The sequence below is a fragment of the Camelina sativa genome, chromosome 12, assembly GCF_000633955.1.
Source record: "Camelina sativa cultivar DH55 chromosome 12, Cs, whole genome shotgun sequence".
Lineage (NCBI taxonomy): Eukaryota > Viridiplantae > Streptophyta > Magnoliopsida > Brassicales > Brassicaceae > Camelina > Camelina sativa.
Window position 1 is genome coordinate 22,177,996 of NC_025696.1, and position 14,705 is coordinate 22,192,700.

General features: G+C 31.8%; 3 long non-coding RNA genes across 6 annotated transcripts; 1 reads left to right on the top strand and 2 right to left on the bottom strand.

Moving 5' to 3' along the window:
- On the bottom strand, positions 621–2,563 carry LOC104732442. The gene is made up of 3 exons (XR_758842.2): positions 2,339–2,563; positions 1,909–2,129; positions 621–956 (listed from the first exon to the last, which is right to left on the bottom strand). It is a non-coding gene; the product is annotated as an uncharacterized LOC104732442 (long non-coding RNA).
- LOC104732443 lies at positions 2,795–10,863 on the top strand. 3 transcript variants are annotated; one of them, XR_758844.1, is made up of 7 exons: positions 2,795–2,861; positions 2,951–3,025; positions 3,112–4,693; positions 9,262–9,366; positions 9,536–9,619; positions 9,845–9,984; positions 10,161–10,863. It is a non-coding gene; the product is annotated as an uncharacterized LOC104732443 (long non-coding RNA). The 3 variants fall into 3 exon arrangements; XR_758845.1 differs by having other exon boundaries at positions 3,112–3,158; positions 3,641–4,693; positions 9,262–9,619; XR_758843.1 differs by having other exon boundaries at positions 9,262–9,619.
- LOC104732444 lies at positions 11,576–12,886 on the bottom strand. 2 transcript variants are annotated; one of them, XR_758850.2, is made up of 3 exons: positions 12,753–12,886; positions 12,327–12,437; positions 11,576–11,934 (listed from the first exon to the last, which is right to left on the bottom strand). It is a non-coding gene; the product is annotated as an uncharacterized LOC104732444 (long non-coding RNA). The 2 variants fall into 2 exon arrangements; XR_758847.2 differs by lacking the exon at positions 12,753–12,886 and having other exon boundaries at positions 12,327–12,547.

Genomic DNA, 14,705 nt, shown 5'->3' on the forward strand with positions numbered 1-14,705 from the left:
TACTTGAAATTTATTAATTTTGTATTCTGTATATTATAGTTTTCAATTTTGGAATATAAACTTTTAAGAATATGCATGACATATAGTTCGTTCATAGTGAATTAGGTACATGGTGGTTAGAGAAGTTAAAACAGCAAAAATCAGGGTTTAGGTTTGCTGATCAAACCTTAACCGTCTCGTTGGAGAGCTGTTTTAACTTTTAAGCTTATTCACTCACCTATCATCAAATTAAAAAATAATAATAAGAAAGATACTGATCTAGATGTCTTCCAATTTTGAATTGTAGTATCAATGATAAAAAAAAATTTATATTCAAAAGTGTTTGATGACCTAACACATTAATGACCATAACAAATACTGGTCCACAAACTTTTTTGTTTTTGTTATTGTCTCCATATAATGATAATGTGATGTAAGAGAAACGGTCAAGTTTGTTTACGATTTTTTTTTCTTTATCTTCGTTTATATTTATTTTGCCTTTCCAAACAGCTTTGGTTCTATAGAAGAAGAAAAGAAACAAGAAATTGGAACTACAAACACATCACTAAACTAGGATATGCACAAGCAGCACCAAAGGAAATCGAAATCAAGAATTTATTACACCGAGAACTCGAAAACAAAAGAACGAAACATCAACACATTCCATTGGATATAAGACGTATAACAAAAAGTTCCTAGCCTCATAGGCCAACATCATATGCCAAAATCAAAAATCACACTTAAAAGACTTAAAACAACAACTCTTAAAAACCTCCCACCCACGATGTAGAATTAACTTGGATGGTCAACCAATAAATAAAGTATAATTACAATATCGCAGAACCCCCTAGTGCATGATCGTCTTATTTCTTGATTTTACCACCAACACTAATAGTATGGACGCATGGTAATAATTCCCTCCTCCCATTGACTATCCTGCCTTTCTAGCCGCATTTACTTGCAATACTCTCCCGTATCTACACCATGAAAGCAAAAACATAAGAAAACCAACAATCATCCAATCTATCTTCAACATTACTAGTTTCACCTCCCAAATAAAACAAAAATCTAACAGGGCTCATCAAAAGTTTAAGTTATTAACAAATCTAAAGAGCTCCTACAGATTCTATGTCACAACGCTTAGTGGTTTATGCATACAATTTACCAACACAAACATCATGAATAAGTCTAAACACACATCAAACTCCTCTGACGCTCACCATCACGAATCAAATTAATGCTAGCAATATCCACTAGACCTTAGAATTACATATTACAATCCTCAAGAGCTCAATCGAGACTCAGACTCACAAATCTCTGTTTTAACGACCATAACAAGCTCTCTAACACTCAAACTTCTCTAAGGGATTAAAAAAAAATACTCAATATCAAGCCAATTTGTAAAACAATACAAACGTATCTCAAATCTACCTTCACTTGATTCAACTTCTCAAAGCAGCTTAAACTAGTTCTACTTTAGCTCAAGATCGTAAGAAACAACAATAATACAATGTATCTATATACCAACATTACCAATTTCACATCTCCAAAATCAAACAATACGAAACGAAATCTAATTATTTCATCTCAAAGTTTTAGACAGATAAAAACCTAAGCATTGTCAACAAAAATAACCCTCAACACATCAACAACTTTAAAGAGCTCCCATAAATTTCATGTCACAAGGCTTATGTATTCGAATTACCAACACGAACATTGGAACTGAATCTAAATTAACATCAATCTCCTCCGACACTCACACTAACGAGAATATACGGATGCTAGCAATCCATTACAGGTTATACAATCCTCAGTAGCTGGATCGGCTCTCAAACTCACTCATCTTTGTTTTGATAAAGGTAAAAAACTCCAGTACTCAGTGTCTTATATAAACAATGTTGATCCCAATTGTACTTATATCAAACCAACCTTCAATTGATTTAACTTGTCAAAATTCGCTTAAAACCAGTTCCTGTGTGGCTCAAGATCCCACAAACTCATATAACGATCAACTTCACCGCGATCACTAATAATCCTGCAAGTGTTGTATAATCATGTGTGTTTAGTTTAGCCAGAGAGGAGCACTCCACACTACTGCACATAAGTACTGTTGTAGCCGAAACAATTGAGGAGCTGCAATATTCTTCATCCTACCAATCAAAAAAACTTATCAAATTAGTAACTCAAACCCAGAATTAGTCAAATTCAACAACCCTACTACTAGTACTACATTGTACACTTTCCAAATTCAACAATGAACAAATCTTAGTATTGTACCGTCTCCAAATTCCAACAACCCTAGATATCTAAGTAACTTACCTAGAACTCACTAGCAATGGAATTACAAAAATCTTCATACCTGGAATCGATACTCGCTGATAAATCATGAACCATCTAGAGAATCAAACGATGATGCGCGTCCATTTCAACTTCTAATCGGAATCGTGACCTAGACTCTGCATTTACAGGATCCTTGGATCATGACTACGCCTTCGATTGGTTCGGTTGGTTTTTGTCGGCGTGTTTAAGTTGTATGTGTTTGAATTCAATTCATCATTGAAATCGAAGAGGAAGATCTATGATAAGTGATAACAACGCTAAAACTAAAATCAATCTCGCAGAGATGGAGCGTAATAGAATTTGAAATTTGAATTAATGGGCTGTATTGGGCCTAATATATCACTACTAGGCCTAACATTAACTGCCTAGCGTGGAAGATGTTCGATTAGACTATCTGACGGTGCAACGGTCATATCTGATATTAATATTTTATATAACGCATCTGCTCTGTAGACGCAATGGCAGAAAATATTTTCACAATTCCTCAGAAACAAAAAAAAAAAAAATCCTGTTTGATCAAGTGGAGATTTATTCTTAGATTAGTAAGTTTCTTTCGATTTATGTAGATCGTGAATTTGATTTTAGGATTTATAAGTTGGTGTAATCGATCTTTTATGTTGTGTTGATCTAGGGTTTTGACGGTACTTCGAAAAGTTTGATTTGGCGTGAATCTTCTACCATCGTCTGGGTTTTTGTGGTGATTATGGTTAGATTATCTCCTAATCGTTCCTGTTTATTATTATTTTTGGGTTTCCAAGTATTCTAATTGTTCGAATAAACTTTTCTGTTTAGGGTTTCCAAGAAAAAGCTTGTCTCTGCTTTTGAAACCCGTCGTCGAGGTATGTATATCGCTCTCTCCCGATTTCATCTATTTTGTTTTTTTGGTTTTTGGTTTTGTTTCTCAGTTTTGGAGGGAGGATTGAAATTGAATGAGAGAAACAATGTTTTATCAGTTCTCGTCGATGATTTTGTTTTGCAACTGGTGAAATCTGATTTTGAGATTTTGATTCAAGAAGCAAAATTCTTCTTTCAATAAGATTTCAAAAGCCTTTTTTGATTATTCCACAAAACGTTTTGGTTTTTGTTTTTGATGGTTTTGTTTTGCAATTGATGACATCTAATCTTAGAAATTTTGATCCAAAAAGCAAAATTCTTCTTTTAACAAGATTTCAAAGCTTTTTTTTGTTGTTCTACGGAACTCTTTGTTTTTTTTTTGATGGTTTTGTTTTTCTTTCAAAAACCCAAAAAGATTCATGGGCAGACACTAATCTAATAGTGTTATGTCTGATTCTATTTGGGGACATTGTCCCGAACAAAAAAGCTGCAAACAGAATGTGAGTATGGGATCTATTGGATTAGTAGTGCATGCATGTTGGGAGATGGAATAAGATTGGATAAGAATGAGAATGACCAACGGATTAATATTGGATTGGTAGTGCATGCATGTTGGGAGATGGAATAAGATTGGATGGGAATGAGAATGACCAACGGCTTAATATTGGATTGGTAATGCATGCATGTTGGGAGATGGGATAAGATTGGATGGGAATTAGAAGGACCAACAGCTTAATAAGTCTTTAGACAGAGACTAAATAAAGGGGAAAAAAGAAAAAGAAAGAAAGAGTTCTCAGTTTTACTACCACCGGCTTAGAAAAACCGTAACACAAAGAAAAAGTTCAAGACATTGGGTTGGATAGTAAAAACGACCAACTACTTGTTAAATGGCTTAAAGGAGGAAGCATTAGACAAAGGTACTTGACAAAGTACTATATGGAGGGTTAATTGTTGGATGGTAAAAACGACCAACATGGTTGGATGGTTAAAACGACCAACATGGTTGGATGGTAAAAACGACCAACAGCTCAAGAAAAAGACTATGGAGGGTTAGTCTCGTTGGATGGTAAAACGACCAACAACTTATGAAATCGCTTCAAAAATGAGGCATAAGACAAAAGTACTTGACTACTACTATGGACTGGTTACTTGTTGGATTGTAAAAACGACCAACAGCTCATGACAAAGATTATGGAGGTTAAAGTTTCGGTTGGATGGTAAAAACGACCAACACTTTGTTAAATATCTTAAAAAGGAGGCATAAGAGAAATGAGGCATAAGACAAAAGTACTTGACTAGTGCTATGGCCTGGTTAAGATAATGACTGAACCGAAGCTAATAAACTTGCGGCTTAAAAAGTCTTGAATAAAAACTGAGCCTTATACAGATACAACCAATAGCTTCGAAGAAAGAGGTAAGTATCTAGCATTAACGTGATATGGAGACTAACCAATTTTTATTTCTTCAAGTGATTTGCTTCTGAAGGCGTTCAAATTGATAGACTTTGAAGAGTTTCTAGTGTAGCAGACTTCTTAAACAGGTATGTGCTTTCTAACTTATTTTTGATTAGTTGATACAATTTTGAAAATCACAAAGAAGAGACACAGGCGTGAAGTAGTGACATATTTTGATTTTTTTCAAGTATGCCAAGGTGATCTTTAATTGTAGCAAAATATTATGATAAGTATATGCTTTTCTAGACTTTTCTGTGATAGATTTCTATTAAGCAGTTGCACTGGTAACATTATTATTCTTGATCTATTATCTGTTAGATTATAGAATCTTATTTCTAACATAACTTTTGATAAAAGGTAGATTTTTGCTCTGGGTATCTGAACAATACATTTAAAATATTTATTTACTCTGCTTCGAGGCTTGTATGTATCATAGGGTCTTTCATTTTAGTAGATATTTATTTTGACGTATGTGATGCATATTATGATTGTAGTTTCCTTGAACCTTTATAGCATTTTGCGTTATGCTCAAATTATTCTACTCATGTGAATGACATTTTAGAATTATGCATCATGCAGAAATGAAAAGATAGATTTACTGATGGGTATTGGAACATTACATTGTGTATAAAATACTAATAATCTTTGTGTTGGTGCTTCTTTGTGACAAGGTTTCTCATTTTATGAAATAGATGCATCTTGTAGTCTCTTTTAAATATATATTTTAAATGTAGCTAAGGCTCCTGCAGATGATGGTAGTAGTTTTCTTGACTCTCGAATGTATATGTATTGCACTATACTCTAAACCATTTTTTTATTGTTATTTTGGTATCCTGCTTCATGTACGGATGATCACAATGTGAAAGTCTACAGATTGTATATGTTGCTTTGAGTGTTTACTATACAAAATGATTGAAAATATCTCTGCTATGGTACTAGTGTTTACTCTTATTCTTATTGATTTGATGGAGCTTGGAGTCTATTGAATTACTAGAATATGAAAGGGATCATTCTTGATTTGTCTACCATCTTTTCTGTTTTAATAATATTTTTCTATGATTGATGTCAAAATCAGAAAAGAATTTAGTAACTTTTACCATCCTTATTGTAGGGATGTGGAAGAAGTGCTATGATCTTTTCTGCTCTTAAGGTTGACTAATTGTATTCTATGTTCAATATTTTGTTTCAACTTGAAAGTTCTTTACTACTCTAGTACACATTTATGTTCAAAGTCGAATTTTCTGTTCGTCATCCGCGGCAAAGTAGCACATTGAGTTACAATTATAGAACATTGTATAAGAGTCTATGTTCTGTTAAGTTTCTAAAGACGACACAACTATAGTCTATATATATATCTTGTACCTCTTGTCGTTTTGTATGAGTTTTGATTGTTGGTTTTGTCAATAACCAATGTTTTCTATATTTTCTTTTTGCTTTGTGGTTATAAGATTTGTCTGGTGATCATAGTTCCTGCATATTGGTTGATTGTCGGATAGTTTTTTTTTTTTGAATATTCTTTGGATGATACCATCAACACTTTTCCTCCTTGACTCTTGGAATTCTGAAATTCTGCATTGTACAGTACTGATTAAAGAACTAAATTTTCTTTTATTATTGGAACATTACATTGTGTGTATAAAATACTTAATATCTCTGTTTTAATTTTGGTTTATGTATGTATCATAAGAGATCTTCTTTTATGAAGTAGATGCATTTTGGAGTCTCATGTAGATATTTTATTCTGAACGTATGTCAGACTCCTTGCAGATTTCTCTGTCATATATTTTTTCGTTGATAACATATTTTTGTGATTGATTTCATAATCGAGAAATTAGCATACAACTTTATCATATTCACCTTGGGTATATGGCATAATGAGTCTATGCTCTTTGTTTCTGCTGTAGGACTCGTAATTTTTTATAAGTTATTGGAGGTTAAAACTTTATTTAATCACTGGCGTATCCCTTTAGAAAGGGCAATTAGTCTAGCTTGATTTCTCTATCGTGTTTTTTTTTTATATATATAATACATTTATGTGATTGAATTCAAAATCAAGAAACTACCATATAGTTTTATCATCCTCTCTATAGGGCATGTGACACATTGAGTCTATGATTTCTCTGTCACACATTGTAGGAATCGTAGTTTGCTGTAATATTTTGTTACACTTGTAAATTCTTAATTGTATACTTTTTACATAGGTTCTATATTTCTTACTATTATAGAACACTAGATGAGAACCGCAGCGCGGGCTTGTGGCTTATTGTTTTAAAACAATTTTGCTACTAATTATTTTATGTAGAGTTTATCTTTTTCTTTTTTGTGGAAATCTTGAAAAATATAATTTGACTTGATTGTTTTGATACTTCACATACGGTTTCTCATTTTGTAATTGAATTATTAGATACATGCATGAACAATTTTGTTTTGAGAGATTGAAACATTCTAAAATTCTTGTATAAAACTTCAAAAATATATATTTTAAATAAAAACTTGATCTAAGGATGCATATTCTGTAAGAAATAGTTTTTTGGTTGAATAAACTCTAGAATTTGGTTTTTAATAAAAATTTCATTCATTTTTTTTTGACAACTTCTAAATATTAGAATATGAAAACCAACAGTCATAAATTTATTCAACTATCTTCCTCTTTGTCTCTGTATTTTTCTAAACCAACAGTTATGAATTTATTCAACTATCTTTCATTTAATAGTGAACAAAACCCAATCTTTTTTATATATAAAAAGTTATCTTTTTAGGGACAAACTTTCATGAATTTCTCTACAATATTAACCAATATCTCTATCACTGTTGCAAATTTTCAAACTATTGACAAAATTGTAACGCCTAAACCATATGCCTATACATACATTCATGCTTTACGTCAAGAAGAAGAAGTGGCTTTTTTTTCACTCTTAATACCCTTTTGTCTTTTGGTGATGCATCTATTTTCTTGGAACATGTTCTAAACCTCTCTAAATTTGAATATAACTGTAGAGTTTGGTTTTTAATAAGAATTTTATTCATTTTTTTTGACAACTTCTAAATATTAGAATATGAAAACCAACAGTCATGAATTTATTCAACTATCTTTCTCTTTGTCTCTGTATTTTTCTAAACCAACAGTTATGAATTTATTCAACTATCTTCCATTTAATAGTGAACAAAACCCAATCTTTTTTATATATAAAAAGTTATCTTTTTAGGGACAAACTTTCATGAATTTCTCTACAATATTAACCAATATCTCTATCACTGTTGCAACTCTTCAAAATATTGACAAAATTGTAACATCTAAACCATATGCCTATACATACATTCGTGCTTTACGCCAAAAAGAAGAAGTGGCTCTTTTTTCACTCTTAATACCCTTTTGTCTTTTGGTCATGCATCTATTTTCTTGGAACATGTTCTAAACCTCTCTAAATTTCTTATATAAATGTTGAAATTGTTTGTGATATAGAAAATTAATAAAAGACATGAAAAGTGTTTCATATTATGTTTGTTTTTAATGAGAATAGACATGTGGCACTCTCTCCACTGCTGACGTGTTACTCAAATGGAGAAAGTTAATCATCTTTCAAAATAAATATTGATTTTGTTTGTGATATGAAAAAGAATAAAAGATATGGAAGATGTTTTAAATTCCTCTTTAATTTTAAATATGATTGTTTTAAATTTTGGTGCTTTTAATTTGGGTTGACATGTAGCACTTTCTCCACTGCTAACATGTCACTCATATGGAAAGAGTTAGCCATCTTTAATAATATAGATTATAAGAGAGTTTGTTAGGGTATTTCTAAATCGAGACACATATGATTGATATCTTGTATTTTTTTTCACTTTGTGTTAAATCATAAAATATGTGATTATAAATTTCGTGTAGTAAACATTCTTATTGGTTGTCCAATCTTCGTTTGATCATTTTTTTTTATTTGGATGGCACCATCTTGAATTTTGTTTCATGGTTTTTACATAGTTAAGAGTGGTAAGTTCTCTCTAAGAAATCCCCAGTATATTAATAGAGAAACACACTTTAAAAAAAACTGATGCACTATTAAATTGTGATCATATATAGCTAAGTTTTTTTGCTACAAAAAAATAATAACAAATATTAATTACAAATAGTTACAAATTAATGACAAAAATTTAGATAATAGATGTTGTAGCTAATTAGTTACTAAACGTAGCTATAAAATTACAAATAGTAACATAGATAAATTGAAGCAAATTTGCTACAAATTTAGAGACACAAATTGTTGTAGCACATGACCACACAGGACAAGACGTAGTAGATTATAATAAAAATTAATAAATAATGAAAAAATTAATTTGTATTTGTATTAACAAATCTACCATCATGGTAATTTCATGTTTCTATTTGTATGAATTTTTGTTTAGTAACAGTTTAGAAATTAGGGTTTTCGAATTTTGAAATTAGGGTTCTTGATGGTAGATGATGCTCCTCCGATCATGTTATGTTATCATCCTTCTCTCTTTCTCAATTTTATCTCTTTCTCTCTCTCTCTCACTCCGTCTTTGTCAATGTTATTATGATTGGGTATATGATTTGATCTTATCTCAGAATTTGCATCACACCCTTGGTTATGATTGATCTTATACTCTTAATCTCATTTTTCTTACATAAAAACAGGAATAAGATTATGATGGAATCTTGTTTTGCTCTCTCAACAACTACAAAAATGAACAACGCGTATATGGTGATGTTGTGGGTAAGCATGTCAATGTCAATCCTCAGGTATGGTTATATTTTCTCAATATTTAAGCATCGTGTTCTAGTTTTTATATGTTATAATGGTTCAACACAGGTTGGTTACGATTTAACTTTTCCTGTTTGCTTCAATTTTTTTCAAGTTCATCCATCTCAATGTAGCTACTTGGCACATGAATTCATTGTTTGGTATCAGGGACAAGAAGCTTCAATGGTTTCTGGATTAGGTGAAGACACATCCAATAGAGCTCATTGCTAGCTAGGTTCTCCCATTACAAAGGTAACTCCGGTTATTGTGTCTTAAAGACTGTGTTTGATATCTTACTCTCTGTCCTGAAGCTTATTGATCACATACTGTCCTGTTTTTCACTACTATTTCTTTAACTTGTATGTCCTGAAGCGAATTCTCTTGGGTTATTTTACTTGGTATCTCAAAATTCATGCATATCACTCACTCTTTGGAATACATTGTTTATTATATCTTTTGTCTTTTGGTAACATCCAGTTTTGGACTAGTGAAGAGTTACGACATGCCCTGCAATATCCAATCTGCATCGCTTGAGCCCAAATCTGGCAACAAATTCGTTGCTGGTGGAGAAGATATGTTGGTTGGACTATGTGATTTCCACACTGTAGAGGAGATTGGTGAGTGACTGGAAACTAAAAACACTTGCATAACCTTAGTTTTAAGTAGATTGACTGTGTCTTATGGTATAGCTTCTTATGGTTGTCTTAAAGTTTTTTTTTTTTTTTTTTGTTTTGATGGGTCTTCTTTTCTCTAAACCTTTTTTGTTTTGATGGGTCCTAATCCTATACTGCAGGTGAGTTTGGTATTCATTTTGTTTGGTATGGTGGAGAATCTGTCTCCCCATTGTGATCAATCAATTACCACAACTAAAGCTCTGCATCGTTGTGATCAATTACCACAACTCCAGCAAAGATGATGAAGTGATCGTTGAGCAAGAACCTAAAAGAGAGAGCTGAAGAGATTAGAGAAGAGTAGTTGTATACATTGAAAGATAAGTTTTTTTATTTAAAAATTATATAGATTTTTGTTTATATTTTTCTTTGTCACTTTTTTATAACAATTAGCTACAACACAATACACACTAAATTAGACTTATCTCACCAATTTATAACAAGTTCATGACAACTAACTGTGTAGCTAACTGTCAGAAATTAGCGACGACCATTTTGTGGTTTCTTGAAGATAATTGTTACGCATATGTCAGACACATTGTGTAACAAATAGCTACAACGAAAAGGTATCAATTAATAACAATTTGCTACATTTTAATTAATATCTAAACTGTAGCACTTTGCGACAATTAGCTATGAGGGAGAATTTTTGCTACGAACAAATAGTTACTAACTTTTTTTGTCACAAATCTATAATAACTTTTTTTTTGCTACAAAAATCATGTTATACTACTGACAAATATTTCCGTAACTATACAAAACTTTTTTTTTAGTGATGTGTCACTGCCAGAGAGTGTTGTGCACTTTTTAGCGAAATAGACTTAAATTTTTTTACTTAATTACATTACCATACTATTATATTTTCAAATAAAACAATTAACTGAATAATAATTAGATGTGTAATCATTTTTCATACAAATTTAAATATGATATTAAAACTAATTAAATAATTACATACTATTTGAACGGAAAATTTCACTAAAATATACTTACAAATATACAAGTCAAAATTATATTTATTTCATAAAATCAATATAAATAAATTTTAAAAAGGCTATTAAAACATATCAACTAATATAAAGTTAATAAAAATGTAAAACATATAACTTATTAACGAAATCACATAAAAACGAAATATTCTTTTTATGTTAGTATTATTACCATAATAATATAAATAATAAGTTTTCAATAGTTATTCTAATTGATTATAAAAAGAATATATTACCCCTAAATTATCTACTCATTAAAAGAAACTTAATTCTAAATAAATATAGATTTATATATATTCATAAATAAATATAAAAATGACAACAAATTAAGGGATATTGTGATGTATGATTATTTATATATAACTAAGTATGTAAACTAATTAATCTCAACATTGAAGAAGAAAAATATCATGGCCATTCTATTTTTTGCATTTCCAAATAGCTTTGGCTCTATTGAAGAAGAAAAATAAATACAAGAAAGTGGAACAAAAACACATCACTATACCAGGATATGCACAACTTGCACCATAGGAAGTAGAAACCAAGAATTGAGAACAACCCAAAACATATTAATACCGAGAACTCGAAAACAAAAGAACGAAACATCAACACATACACGTTCCATTGGAATAAGACGTATAGCAAAAAGTTCATAAACGAAGACCAGAATCACACTTGAACACAACTCTTGAAAACCTGCCCCATCCGCGATATATAATTAATTCAGATGACCAACCAATAAATAACATACAATTACAAAATCGCATAAAGCCCTACTACTACTACTGCATGATCATCGTCTTATTTCTTAATTTTACCACCAACGCGAAGGGCATGGTCATGTTTCCCTCCTCCCATTGATTGTCCTGCCTTTCTAGCTGCCTTCTCTTGCAATGCTCTTGCGTCTCTACGCCACAAGAAAAAAAATAAATAAAAAATAACCAACAATCATCCAATCTATCTAACAACATTACCAACTTTACATCACTAATCAACGGTACAAAACAAAATCTAATTAGCGATCATCTTAAATATTTGGAAGAACAAAAAAAAAAACACCATCAACAACTTCAAACAGCTCCCACATAATTTATTATGTCACACAGCTTATGTTGTGGTTTTTATGCATTCAATTAGCCAACACAAACATCAGAAATGAAATTAAACTAACATCAATCCCCACCTCACACTCACAAATATAATTGAATCTAAACATCAAGTTTTCAAATCAGAACCAGTTCCGGTTTAGCTCAAGATTCCACAACCTAATCAATGTGTTCTCCTTCTTCTATAAGTTACCTTTCACGACGTTGTTCAGGAGTCAATCCATCGTTCTTAGGTTGTTTAGGCTTATGATTACCTCTTGCTTGAGCTCTTTCACGATCACGTTCTCTCTGGTTTCCACGTTTGCTTCAATTAAAGCCAAACAAAAAGTATATAATATCACAGAAAATAAAATAAAGAAACCTAAGTAATTAAAAAAAAGGTAAAACGAATCTTAATAAATGAAAGAGATCAAGAAAAAGGATATGTGCCATTGTCGATGAACAGACACAGAGGAAACAAAGATCCCTGGTAACATAATTCACCAAATTGAACAACGAAACGATCAATTGAACATGCCAAGTTGAATAGGATCTATATATAATAAGCAGCATTAATAAAGATTACAATTCTCTAAAATTGAAGACAAAATCAGAGATTTAAAGAAGATTTCTTTTTTACCTGCAGAGAAGAAGAGAGTGGGATTTGGAATTAGTTAGATCGTGTGAGACTGTGAGGAGATGATGATATGAAGAAAAATGGAAGTGGATGATCTTTTTATAGATAAAGAGTGGACAGTTGAATGAATTTTGGAAGACTCGAGAAGCTGCGTAGAGAGATTCCCTTATTTTCTTTCTCAATTTTTTTTTCTTCTAAATTCTAATTTGGTCAACAGTTTTTTTTAATATTAATAATCCCTCCAAGGAAACTATATTTACAACAATTTCTTAAGAATGCACTATCTCTTTTCAAAATACATATTTTCTAAATATTTTTATTTTACTCTTTTTTACACAATTACAAAATATTAAATTAATTTTTATTATTTTTTAATATATTAAATTGATTATAATATCTATAATTGAATTGGTTTTTTCTAATTATAATTGATTTTTTTTCTTTTTTAATGATGGTAAGAAGATGTTTTACTAGTCAAACTAGGATATCACCCGCGCTACAGCACAGAAGAATATTTGCGGACATAACGACATATAAACTTTAGTATAATCAATTACATTAAATCATATATTATGTATGATGATTTTGTAAACTATTACGTGTAGCCGAAAATTTAATTTTAGTTTTGGTTAGTTTGTAGATTTGAAATCAAATTACACTATTGTTCCCAAAAATATCAAAATCAAATTATTCTTTTAATTTTTGAGGGGTTATGTGAGTCAAGTTTTTATGTCAAGTGCTAATTATTAGGGTGATTGATTTATTTCATTTTCCTTATAATCTCTAAACAGTTTTTAATTAGGGTTTAGTTATTTTTTTCATAATCCGAATAATTAACATTAAAGATTTTTGGGATTTGAATATATTTATATTTGTATGTTAGGTACTAAATTTGGGGAATGCTAAATTTAAATTGATCTTCCTAGATATTTTCCTTAAATCATGTAACATCCGCGAACCAAAAATTGGTTTTTGGGGATGGGTGTCGATGGACACCAAGGTGGTGTCCGTCGACACCACTTATTTCCGGTTTGACCAGATTGGATTTTTGATCGATTTGGTTCGGTTTGGTTTAAGGAAACCATTGGACCGAGGTTTAAAAGAAAGAAAACAACCTAGGGTCGTGTTTTTGGTTGTCTTGCGCCATTCGAGAGAAAAAGAAAGGAGAAAAACAGTTCCTAAGGTTCTTGAGAGAGTTTGTGAGATTTCAAGGCGTTTTTGGTGAGATCTTGCTGTGGGATTGAAGATCCAAGGCTAGGAACGTGTTGGAAGGTTGCTGGGAGTGTTGGATTCGTTTCTTTTGGTCTAAATCTTCCTTCAAAGAGGTGAGTGCATGACCATGGCTAATCTAAGCCTTTGATTCCCTTGTTCTTGCTTGTTGTTGCTTGTTTGTGTGTTTTCTTGCTGGGAATTGGTTGACACAGGTTCCTATGGAGGTATAAGGCTTGGGTTTTGAGTATTGGACGATTTGGAGGAGATTGGGAGCGAGATTCGACTCTTAACTTCGCGCAGATCGCAGTTGCAGAGGGAGTGTCGATCGACACCACTTGGTATCGGTCGACACCAGCAACTCAGGCATCGATCGACACTGTGGGGTAGTGTCGGTCGACACCATTGAGCCAGTGTTGGTCAACACTAGGCTGGTGTCGGTCGACACCTCCCTTCCAGCGAGACGATGTTTGATTTCCTGGTTAGTGTGTTTGTTTGTTGCTTATTTTGGAGCTTTGAAATCATTGTTGCTTGTGTGTATAGCCCAGTAGATGGGAGGATTGCCTCACTAAGTATTTGTGATAATACTTACGCATCTCAATTGTTGTTTGTGGTGTGCAGGTAAAGGCAAAGTGTGATCGTGGAATCAAAGGCAATGAAGATGAGGATGTTCTAGGGACTCGATTGGATGTTGTCTGGCATTGCTAGGTTGCTAGAGTTGAGTCATTAGAAACATTGCTAGGTTGC